Below are 10,940 nucleotides of genomic sequence, written 5' to 3'. Positions count from 1 at the left end.
GCAGGAGTGAAAGGGCAGTTTTTCCTCTGGGTCCGGTCCCAGAAGCAACTCCATACGAAGCGTGCCGGCAGAGGCCGAGGCGGCAGGCTCCCATCTCGCACTCCTACAACTGCTGCTGCCGAAACACAACCCTCGTTTTAAATCAGCCACAGTGGAACGGAAGGCTTTGAGAAAACAAATTCCCTTCAAACACATCCTTAACCTCATTTCCTCTGGTGGCCCTCCTTCTTTCTGGGCTAGGTTTCATGCGTCACTTTGGTTTTTTGTTGTTGTTGTTGTTGTTCTTCTTCTTCTTCTAATTTTAATTCTTGTCCCACCAGGGGTTGGTCTTTCACAGGATCCCAACCATGGATTCTCGGATGGCAATGAGAGCTGAGATGGGGGCTTGCCTGTGTTCACTCTGCTTTTCTGTTTTCTCTTTTTTCTAGGTTTTAAGCATTGCTCTAACATATCCCACATTTTATTCATTTAGGTGGATTCTTTTACACCACAAGAAAAGTAGATTGTCTGCCTGGTCTGTAATCACACTAAAAAGATTAAAAACGATAATAAATACAATTTTTCCTAAAATATTTTTTCCACCACGTTCCACTTCCGTTGAAATGCAGCTATTTGAGCACCGTTTATTTATCACCTTGCCAAAACCACAGCTGGATCATCCTTACCCACAGTCTCTTCTGACAAAGACAGTGATGTTCAACGCCCTGAACAGGGGTAGGGTTAAGATCCGCTCACCCTAGGAGTTCAGCTGGAGTAAAATCGGCCAAGCCTGGCCACCGTTTCTGTTGGACCTGTCTTCTGGATCAGACCTGGAGGAGGAAGATGAGCAACAGGCTGCCTCCCACTCGATGCTTTGCTCTCTCCAGGGTGGGCTTGGTGGCCCACGGGCTCCCACGGCTGCACTGCTCTGGCTGCTCTCCCCATCTCCTCTCACCCAGCAGACACCAACCCGTGCTTGCCATGGGGTTTGGGGCTGGCTCCCTCGCTAGGCACGATCTGTGTGGTCTTGGTTACCTCAAGGCAATGGATTAAATTATTTTTGCCAAAAAAAAAGAAAAAATCTGTTCTGAAGTGCAGTGCTCCGAACCCAGGCGGGCTTAGAAATGCCACTGACTGGGATTGGGGTTAAATCTGACAGATTCTTTTCATCTCCTCTTCCATTTCTTTCATCAGCAGAGAAAGCTGAGATTGGCCTCCTGCAATCCAGCCCTGCAGCACCCCTGTTCCCATCCCAGGAGGGTTCCCTTGGGACAAAACTCGTGGGGTGCAGAAACCCCGCTCTCCGGTATTCCTAACGGCAAGATCCCAAAGCACTGAGTCCCCTTTTTCTCCCCCTCCTCAGCACAGCAGCAGCAAGCCCAGACCTTCCCTCCGGCTTCCTCAGGCCTCTGCCATCCTTCATGTGGGGTTTTTCAATTTTTTTTTTTTTTAAAAAGCGCCGTTCGGAGGCCCGGCGATGGAGCCAGCAGCCGCTGGGTGCCACTCTCGCCCCGTCGAAGCCCCGGCAGCCGCTGCCCGGGTCCAGCATCTTCGGCTCAGACCAGGATTTGGGAAGGATTTTTAGGTGCTTTACTCCCATGGGGTTTACACTGAGAGTTCGAGACTCCAACATCTTCGTGGATCTCAGAGTTAGAGTGCACTAAAAAAAAAAAAAAAAAAAAAAAAAACAAAAACAACCAGGCAAAAGAGCGAGAGAAGCAGGCGAACACGGGTCTGGAAGCGCTTCATTTGGCAGCATCATTTCACGGTGTATTTTCATAAAACAAATTTGTTTTATCCCTCTGTTAACACTAGCTGCTGCATTTTTTTCATGTTTTTTTTTTTTTATTGAAGGGAATTAACTTTTAGATGGAAAAACACTGAATTGTGTAGCATCAAGATAATACTCTAAATTAACATCTTTTCATATTACTTGTGGATGTTTATTTTTAAGCTGGCAAAGAGCACATGCGCCACTACCAACAGACACAGGACAATGGCAAGAGCAGCTGGACAATGCATTAGCTCATCTCTGTTTAAAAGCACATCCTTGGGACTTCAGTATCAGAAGCTGCTTAAAAACGGGAAGCAAGTTCTTGCTGCAAGCATCAAACAAATTTTCCTGTGTTCATCATTGGTGGGGTTCAGCAACCAGCTGCACTCAGGGACATTTCAGTCTGTTTAGAATATTTACACTGACAGTTTCCAAAGAAAAAAAGAAACAGGACATCTGAATGACTCAGTAAGTACAGACTTCAAATGTACCATCTACTGAAAAATTCATTAAGTGCCTACCTACCTATCTGTTTGACCCCAGGCCCATTAACCCCAGAGTGAAACCTCTGACAACTGCCTCTCGGCGTGGGCTTCCAGAGAGGTCTTTCTTCTGGATCCATATGGTCCCCCCACAAAGGAAGCCCCCATCCAACGTGTGCACAGCAGCAATATCCCCAGGTGACTTTTAAATCCACTGGAGATTGATGGACGTAGATCTCCACTGACTCGTGGCCATTAAGCTGCGAGATACCTTTTGGTGTGGCTGCCAGCTACGTTCAGTCAGAGGAATTCCTCCTGGAAATGCGTATATTGAGGGAGTGTGGATGGTACTGGATTTTATATGCCGTAGGATTAACCTTTACTCAGCCTGTATGCTGGGGAGGAGGATTTAAGTGATATGCTGGAAAATGTCCCCTGAAGATACTAATCTTTTTCACTTCATTCTTATTTCACTTTAAGCCTTCTTCAGGAAATTGCTTGTGGTTTAAAGGTGAGATCTCTGATCCACAAGCAAATACATCTCCCAGGGGCCCGAATCTGCATTTCACACACACAAAAAACGCTTTAGCCAGCTCAGGTGTCTGTCAAAGCACCAGTGTCCAAACAAGGCAAAGCAGAGATGCAGAGAACGGAGAACCATGCTCCTGGAGCCACGGCAGATCAAAGCATCCGTCTCTGGGACTCCACAGGAGCTCTGGAAACCGGGATATGACACTAGTAAAACAGCTTGAATGGCCAAAGAAGCAACGATTTTCCTGAATGAAAAACTGTTGAAGGTTATGTTTGCCTCTCCTTGAGCAAAGCTGTATGCTATTGTTTGGGTGGTTTGAATTTCTGAAGGTTGGATTTCCAATGTAGTCCAAATACACCTTGAGTGGGAGTTCAGCCATTTACCGCCTTGGGAATGTACATCAGACCACAGCCTGCCCCCAAACTGCTCGTTCTTGTGGGGTAATCATGAATGTGAAACAGGTTTACATGCTTCGAAAGTGAGCAGCCAGTGCTTAGCACAGCAGGCCGAAGAGCTTTTATTATCCCAAATCCTGCAACAAGCCATAAAGATTCCAGTTTTACCCAAAACATATCATTAGGCCTCCTCTTGATTTTTGGTAATGAGAATCTTCCCAAATATCTCTGAGCATTTTCATGACTTTTTAAATTTTCCCCAAATAGTTTAGACAAATTATTTTCAGCAGATGGCTTGTTATGAATAGCTTGTGAATTTTTCACGTTGACATCTGCACTGTGTTTACTGGGTGGCTTAATCAGTTCCTGGGCTGACTGACTGAAATGTTTGCAAGGGAGGAAAAACGAACACAGGATGCTAAATAAGAAACAGTGCATTTCAAGGACAAACACATTCAGCTGACTGTACTCACAAACACTTTCAGACATTTCCAGCAATCGCTGACTGCCCTGTGGGTGCGGGATGCTGTGATGTCCGTACGCCTCAGGCTCATCTCGCTCAGCCAAAAATGTGATTGTGAACCTCTTCGTGTTTTTTAGCAGCCATGTTGCATAGTCAGAACTCACTGGCAGAATTTTTTCTCCAAAGAGTTATATTTTAACCACATGCCCAATCCTGACTGTCTCGACAGTGATGTGGAGGTATTGTTAAGCAGAGCTGCATGTCCAAACAGGCTACTTTTATCTCCTTGCTTTGTCTTTCTCAAAATAACATTGGAAGATAAGGTACACTCCTTCTTTGATCACTAATCTCCGACTCTTGAATGGTGACCGCAAAGGATAAGTATGCATTGAACAGAAGTCCTAATGGTCAGCACATGATTACAATTTCAAGGAACCGGAAAAGTAAAACAGAAAGCAAAAACCCCAAACACGAGGGAGGCTGGAAAGGAGGGAAAAAGGGCCAGTATAAAAAACTTCAAATATCTTCAACAGAGCAAAACTGTAAACCAAACACATGCATTTGCTGATGAGAATTAGCATATTCTTGCTTTCGTGGTGTCTTCTCCTACCTAAAGATAGCAAACCATTGGGACAAGGCTTGCCACTGTGGTATGTCCATATGGTACAAAGGGGTCCCAGCTCCATCAAGTAAATATCAGGTAAAAATAGCATTGGGGGCTGGTGGGGGTGGCAAGAGGTTGTAAGACTGCAGCACCAGCTGCAAAGCCATCTGCAGTGGTGCAGGCTGCAACACGCTGTGGGGTCCAGCCATGCCTTTCCTCATGGCTGCACTCACCACCTCGGCTCACCCCCAAGCCCGCAGAATGTCCGACAAGCCACGGCCAGCCTTGGGTCTCTTGAAGCCTTGTGATTTTCTGCACTGAGTTGCCATCTCAATGGTAAGTAATAAACACTTTAATAATTCATAATCAGTCAGTAATATCTTAAATAATTTAGCAAACAATTTGTCATCTTTCCTTGTAATAGAAGATGCTCGCTGAGGAGCGGCTGAGAAAGGTTTCGTGTCCACCTCACCCCTCCCCAGGAGAGGGCTTTGCCCCAGCCCAAGCTCAGCCAGGTGGATGCAGCCTGCAAGGGAGCGACGGGAGCCCACCCCAGCCTCCGAGGGGTGCGAGTGCAGACCCCTCCAGTCAGAGGAACAAGGGGAGCCATGTTCAGCCATCTCCTCCTGTAAATGTTGGGTATGCTCAGAGACGTATTCCTGGAGCCGTTCTCCCACCCACTGGCCTCGGTGATCAGACACTGAATTCCTGTCTCCTTTGTCCCTGCTTTTGTCCTGCTGAGCAGTCCAGACCCTGGAAGCCACAGCTCCTGCTTTTTCACCCAAGCTGCTAACGGATCAGATCGCAGCAGGCTTAAGGCAGACTGGTGAGTCAAAGGGCCCTACATTTCCACACCGTTTAAGCAGCAAGTCCCAACAAGATGGATGTTATCTTCCAAAGGCACGGGGAAGACCTTGGAGCAACGCGTAGTTCAGAGAACCACCTGAGAAGATAAAACCCCAAGAGAAATAAAAGATCAAACATGCTTGAGTCAAAACCAGTAGTCTCACCTGGTTAGACCATAGCTTACGTCTGCAGCATAACCCCAGCATCATGTTAAACACAAACAGCATCCAGTGAAACCAGCCAAGCTCTCCAGGTCCTTAAAATCATATGAGTGCTTAAGATTGTAATTGAGCAAAGGAACACAAATGGTGTCAGCTTAGGCATAAGGAACATGTAACAAGTCACAAAGAAGCACTCTTTTTATCACGTTTTAAAAGTCTGCGCTCTTATTTCCAAGTAGTTCAAATCCTGCTGATGGGTACGATCCCCTGCACACAGGCTTTTTTTTAGGAGAAGATGTTGCATTGACTCCAGTGAAGTTTTGCTGGCAGAAAATGCTGTTCCTTGCAACTTAGCTGTTCCCCAAAAGCCCCTTTAGCTAAGGCACTTGCTGTGTCTAAATACATATTTCCATTTAAGAGACGTATTTTCATTTAATAGTGGCCACCTTGCTATTAAAAGCATTTAAGATGACCCCAACCTTGCTGCGAGTATCCAGCTAGAGCAAAGATGCAGACAGTCTGGTGGAGCGTTGGCGAGGGGCCGAGAAGGATGGCAAGAGGAGCAGGACAGAGCATCAAAGGGCCGCACTGCTCCAAAACCACATCAGAAGGAAGCGCGGCCCACTCCTGCTGCCGCAATGTCCATTCCATGCTTTGAGGGTGAGAGCTCGGGCGTTTTGCAGGGCTTGCTCCCAGGAAACAGCTTGGCCCAGAAAAGCAGAGGAAACTCAAGCAGCGTCCTTCTTACCCTGTAAACCCCTCTGTGGCTCATTGGCAGGGCACAGCATTTTCAAAAGCACCAAAGCGAGGATTAGGAGTTTTACCCATCCCTGAACAGGGGTAGACTTCTATGCATTAAATCACTTTGAAAACTCACTCCTAGCTTAAAAGTCACTTCGGTGACTCACAACAGGGAGCTGCTGTTCCTGGGCCTTTTTAATGGCAACCATGGGAGAAAGGGAGAGCAGAGGGAGACAAGCCTTTCCTCCCAGAGAAGGGTGCTGTGGGGAGTCCCCTGGCACGGAAATGCTTTTGCTGAGACCCGGCTGCTCCTGGGGATCCCTGGGCTGCTGGGGACAGCCCCAGCCCAGTGGGAAACAGCGGGAGCTGGCAGGCAGCTATGCTGAAGTGGTCCTGGAGATTTCTTTTAACCAAAGGACTTGGACTTACTCCTGCAATGCCTTTTCTGTAATGAGTGACATCTAAATTATTTCCCATAGCAGCTCATATGTGTGTCAGTGCTGGCTCAGTCCTGCCCTTTGCCAATTAAGAGAGCTTCTTTGGGAGTTTCTAAAAAATCTCATAAATATATGCCCTTGCTCACAGTTCTGCTCACCCACAAACACCAACACAACACTAATTAACTTCTCTGAAGTGCTCTCCCAGCCCCCGGTTCCTGCTGTCTCCCTCTAGCCCTGCTGCTCTTTCTTCTTTGATAGATTTTCTTGTGGTCAGGAGAACTCCCATGTTGCAGGCATGGTGTGACAGCACGGCTGTCCCAAGGCTCACTCCCGTTTCACGCCTGCAAGAGTTTTTGACTTCTTTTTGAAGCTGTTCTTCCTCCACCTTACAGGTTTTTCCCCTCAGTAACCCCAGAACCTTTTTTTTTAAAAGATAGAAGCTGACACAGTTGGTTGATGTCCGGAAAACTGTCAGTTACTGTATGGGCAGAAATCAGCCTTCTGGGAGATGCAATACATTATTCATCATCTTCTGAAGATCATCTAAAGGTCAGGCTATTTTGGCCCCAAGGTGGATAAGATACACATTCAGCCTTACGGGCTGGCTGCGGTTCCTGTACCTGGAAGCCTGAGGTGTTACACAAGGCTCTTGCATCAGAAACCTGAAAAGCAGAGACGGCTTCATAGCTTTGCAGATCACTGTTGCCGGGATCAGATAGCTATTTATGGGTTTTCGGAGACACCCTCAGTCTACCTCGTCAGTGGGTCAGGAGAGAATCAGCACTTCAGGCTTTGTGAAAAGGTTTTGCTGCTGAGGAACTACAGCTTTAACCAGTTTTCCTCCTAACTTTTGGATTTGCGCAGTCAGAGAATAAATGTCTAACAAAACTTCATCTTAAAAGACAAATACCGGAACTCAGTTCAGAGCGGCCAAGGTGCCCAAGGGCTGTGGAGGCAGGCCAGATGCTGCCTCAACTCTCAGCTCCTGCTGTTGGGGTTGGGTGTTTTAATTTTCCTGAGATGCCCAGTGTCCTAGGGGTGCTTGGTGCTCTGGGAGTTTTGTTTGGACAGTCATGTACTCAATCATCCTCCAGCCATGTTTTGGCCAATATTCAAAGTATCTTTGGGAGGCGTTAAACATTACAGGATGTTTAAAACATTTCCACCTTAAAAACAAAATGTAATTACCCAGTTAGGTGGAAGCTTTTAGGGTGCTGTATCAAGCTATATAAAGAAAATATACTAAATCAATTTAAAAAATACAGGTTTTCTGTATCTGGGATTTACAAAGATGACTGAAAGATGATCAGTTCCAGCATAGCTATTACCAAGTAGAAATACTGTTCGCATCCAGGAAATACAAAGCATCCCCCTGTACCTCCAGAAATACCACGGTATTTTCCATCTCCTCTGATGCTGCCTTTGTTTTTACTGGTGAAGACAGACAGATCAGAAGGGGTTAAATCGGACCAGATTCTCACATCCAAATTTGTGCCTCTCATTCACTCTGCAATCTACATGCAAGTAAAAGGACTAACACGTACAAGCAGAAACAGAAACACATCAGGCTACACTATAGCAACAGTGTAGGATAATGTGTCTTCTTCCACTTGACGAACATCTGTAAACTGAATAAGGTGATGTTTTCCAATTGTTTGAAAAATAGACTGTAACACCACAGGTTGGTCCTCAGTCAAACTGAAAAAGTTCTGCAATTTTAATTGCAGTCATTAACTGCCAGTGTCCTGTGTTGTCCCCCAGAGGCAGCATTTGGGGCTTTGCTGGGCTGCCATTTTCCAGGCGGCGCAACGCTTGCTGTGATGCCATGAGCGGTGGCTTCTAGAGCAGCAGCGATAACGCTGCACAGGGATCTTCACGTGCTCCTTTTGTCTTACTTGAAGGCTGCTTTGTACATCTGTCAGCTTCAACCAGGTCTGTGTTTAATCTGCCGACAGGTGCCTGATTTGAGGTCTGCCGCCAGCGTCAGCTCATGTGCTATCCCATTCGGATTCGGTTGGTGAGACAGAACCTGATATTGTTTCTGCTCTCTGCTTGGGTAAGTGCAAAGCACACCTGGCTGTGACGGACAATGCAATACACACGCGCACACCCCACTGATGGTGAAGGGCATTAATCTGTCCCAAATCCAGACTTAGAAACATGCTGAAGAGCTTGGCATTGTGCTGGAGACCACCCCACTGTCCCCAGCCATCAGGGGCACACTGCAGGACAGGGCTGAGCACCAGGAGGAGACCCAGTGCCATATGAACTCACAGTCCACATAAACTGAGATGTTCTGACTCCGCAGCAGCAGCTTTAGCTGCCATCTAAGAGAAAGGCAGAGCTCATCCGGTCAGGCAAGAACTGCAATGAGCTGCTCTGCACTTAAATGACATCTAATTTCCTGGCTTGTCTACAGGGTGGGCACCAACCCCACCGAGCTGTGACATCCCCTGGCACACAGCTTCCTACCTTGCTGACACCTGACAACAAACTTGAAGACACCTCATTCAGTGTCTTCTTTGCCCCACTTTTGTTGGCAAGGTCTCAGCCCAGTTCCACGGACTAGGGGAGAGAGGCACTCCCCACACTATAGGAGGGTCAAGCTAGGGAGCACGGAGGTAAGCTGCGTATGCACAAGTTGATGGGACCAGAGGGGATGCACCCGAAGGTGCTGGGGGTGATGGCCAATGTCGCTGTGAGGCCATGCTCTCTCATCTCTGGAAGGTCATAGCAACAAGAGTGGTTCCTTATGACTGGAGAAAGATTCCTGCCTTCAAAAAAAAAAAAAAAAAAAAAAAAAAGGCAGAAAGGAGAATCTGGGAAAGGAGCAGCTGGTCAGACTCAACCCAGTGCCTGGTAAAATTACGAAGCAAGTCCTGACAGACTCTGTTTCCACGTCGTGAAGGACAGGGGAGTGACTAGGAACAGCCAGCATGGGTTCTCCAAGCGCAAAGTGTGCCTGACCAGCCTGCCTGCCCTCCTGATGGAATAAGCGACGCGCTCCCCATGGATGAGGAGGGCAGCAGATGTCACTTTCCTTGGCTTTAGCATGGCTTTTGCTGTGGTCTCCCATAACATCCTTGTAACCAAACCGAAGTGGTATGGGCTGCATGGATGGTCTAGAAAGTGGGTGAAAAACTGTTTGGATGCTTAGTCTCCAGAGGGAGTGGTCATGTATTTGGAGTCCATCAGGCAGCCAATTATGAGTTTTGGGGTCAATACCAAGGCCAGAACTGGTTTACACCAATATGACCTGGACAGTGGGAGAGAACACTTCCTCCGCAAGTTCACAGACAATATCAAAGCAGGAGGAGGTCACTACCCTGGTGAACAGGGCTGCTGTTAAGAGGAACCTGGACAAGCTAGAGAAACGGAGCAACAGGAACCTCATGAAGTTCAGCATGGGCAGATGCAAGGTCCTGCACCTCATCTGAAATAATTCCCTGCAACAGTGGGAACGCACTACCTAGGCAGCAGCTCTGCAGAAAAGGACCTGAGGGTCCCAGCAACCAGCGTGCTCCCACGGGGATGAAGGCTAACTCCAGACTGGGTCGGATCAGCAAGTGCATAACCAGCAGGTCAAGGGGAGTCATCCTTCCCTTGTTTTCAGCAGTAGCACGACTTCCAGTGCAAGAAAAATACGGATATACTAGAGCAAGTGCAGTAGAGGGTCACTAAGATGGTTAGAGGACTGGAGCGTGGTGTGTGAAGAAAAGCTAAGGGAACAGGGTTTATTTAGCCTGAGAAGACTGGAAGGACAAGAGGCAACAGTCATGAGCTGCAGGAAGGGAAACCCTACCTGGATGTACGGAAAAACCTTCTTTGTTGTGGCAGATGGGTCAGACATGAAAGCTCTGGGGCACAGAGAGGCTGGGGAACCTCCATCCCTGAAGATTTTCATAACCACTCTGGCTGCATTTTTATTGCCTATTACCAATGCAACAGCCACTCTCACAGGGACTCCAAGAAATAAACATTTTCACTCAGCTTATTCTTAAATGCTTAGCAGGAGCCAGAGCAACAAAAAGTACCATTTATACAGTGAAGACCTAAACACCTCTTAGGAGCAGAGACTCTGTGACGGGCCCAAGGGCAGTGCAAGGGCAGGAAGGTGAGTGCCTGGGGCTGCGGCAACACTCAGTCTCATCACCTTGGTATGGGCCTTCAAGAAATGATTGAGAAAGCTGCTAGTGGTCACAGTTCAGTTGGAATTTGGCCTGGAGTGAAGTCAACAGGAAAGAAAAAAGCCTCTAACATCAAAGCTTTCCTTTGAGGGTCAATTTACACCCTCAAATTATCTGTTGTCTGAGTCAATCTAACAGCTCGCTGCTGAACAGGGAGGGTTTGCTTACCTCCAAGGACCCCAACTCTCTCCTGCTCATCCAGCTCCCGGGTCCCACCACCTCCTCTGCTCGAGCACTCCTCAGTCCCTGCTGTCAGCTGCCCCAGGTGTCCAGAGATGAGCGGCAAAGAGAAGGAGCTAGAGGGAAGGAGCTGGACTTGCCCCTTTCTGAAGTGTT

This window comes from Chlamydotis macqueenii, chromosome 2 (genome assembly GCF_036417535.1).
Source record: "Chlamydotis macqueenii isolate bChlMac1 chromosome 2, bChlMac1.mat, whole genome shotgun sequence".
Classification (NCBI taxonomy): Eukaryota; Metazoa; Chordata; class Aves; order Otidiformes; family Otididae; genus Chlamydotis; species Chlamydotis macqueenii.
The sequence above is the reverse complement of the archived record's forward strand: the minus strand, read 5'-3'. Positions refer to the sequence as shown.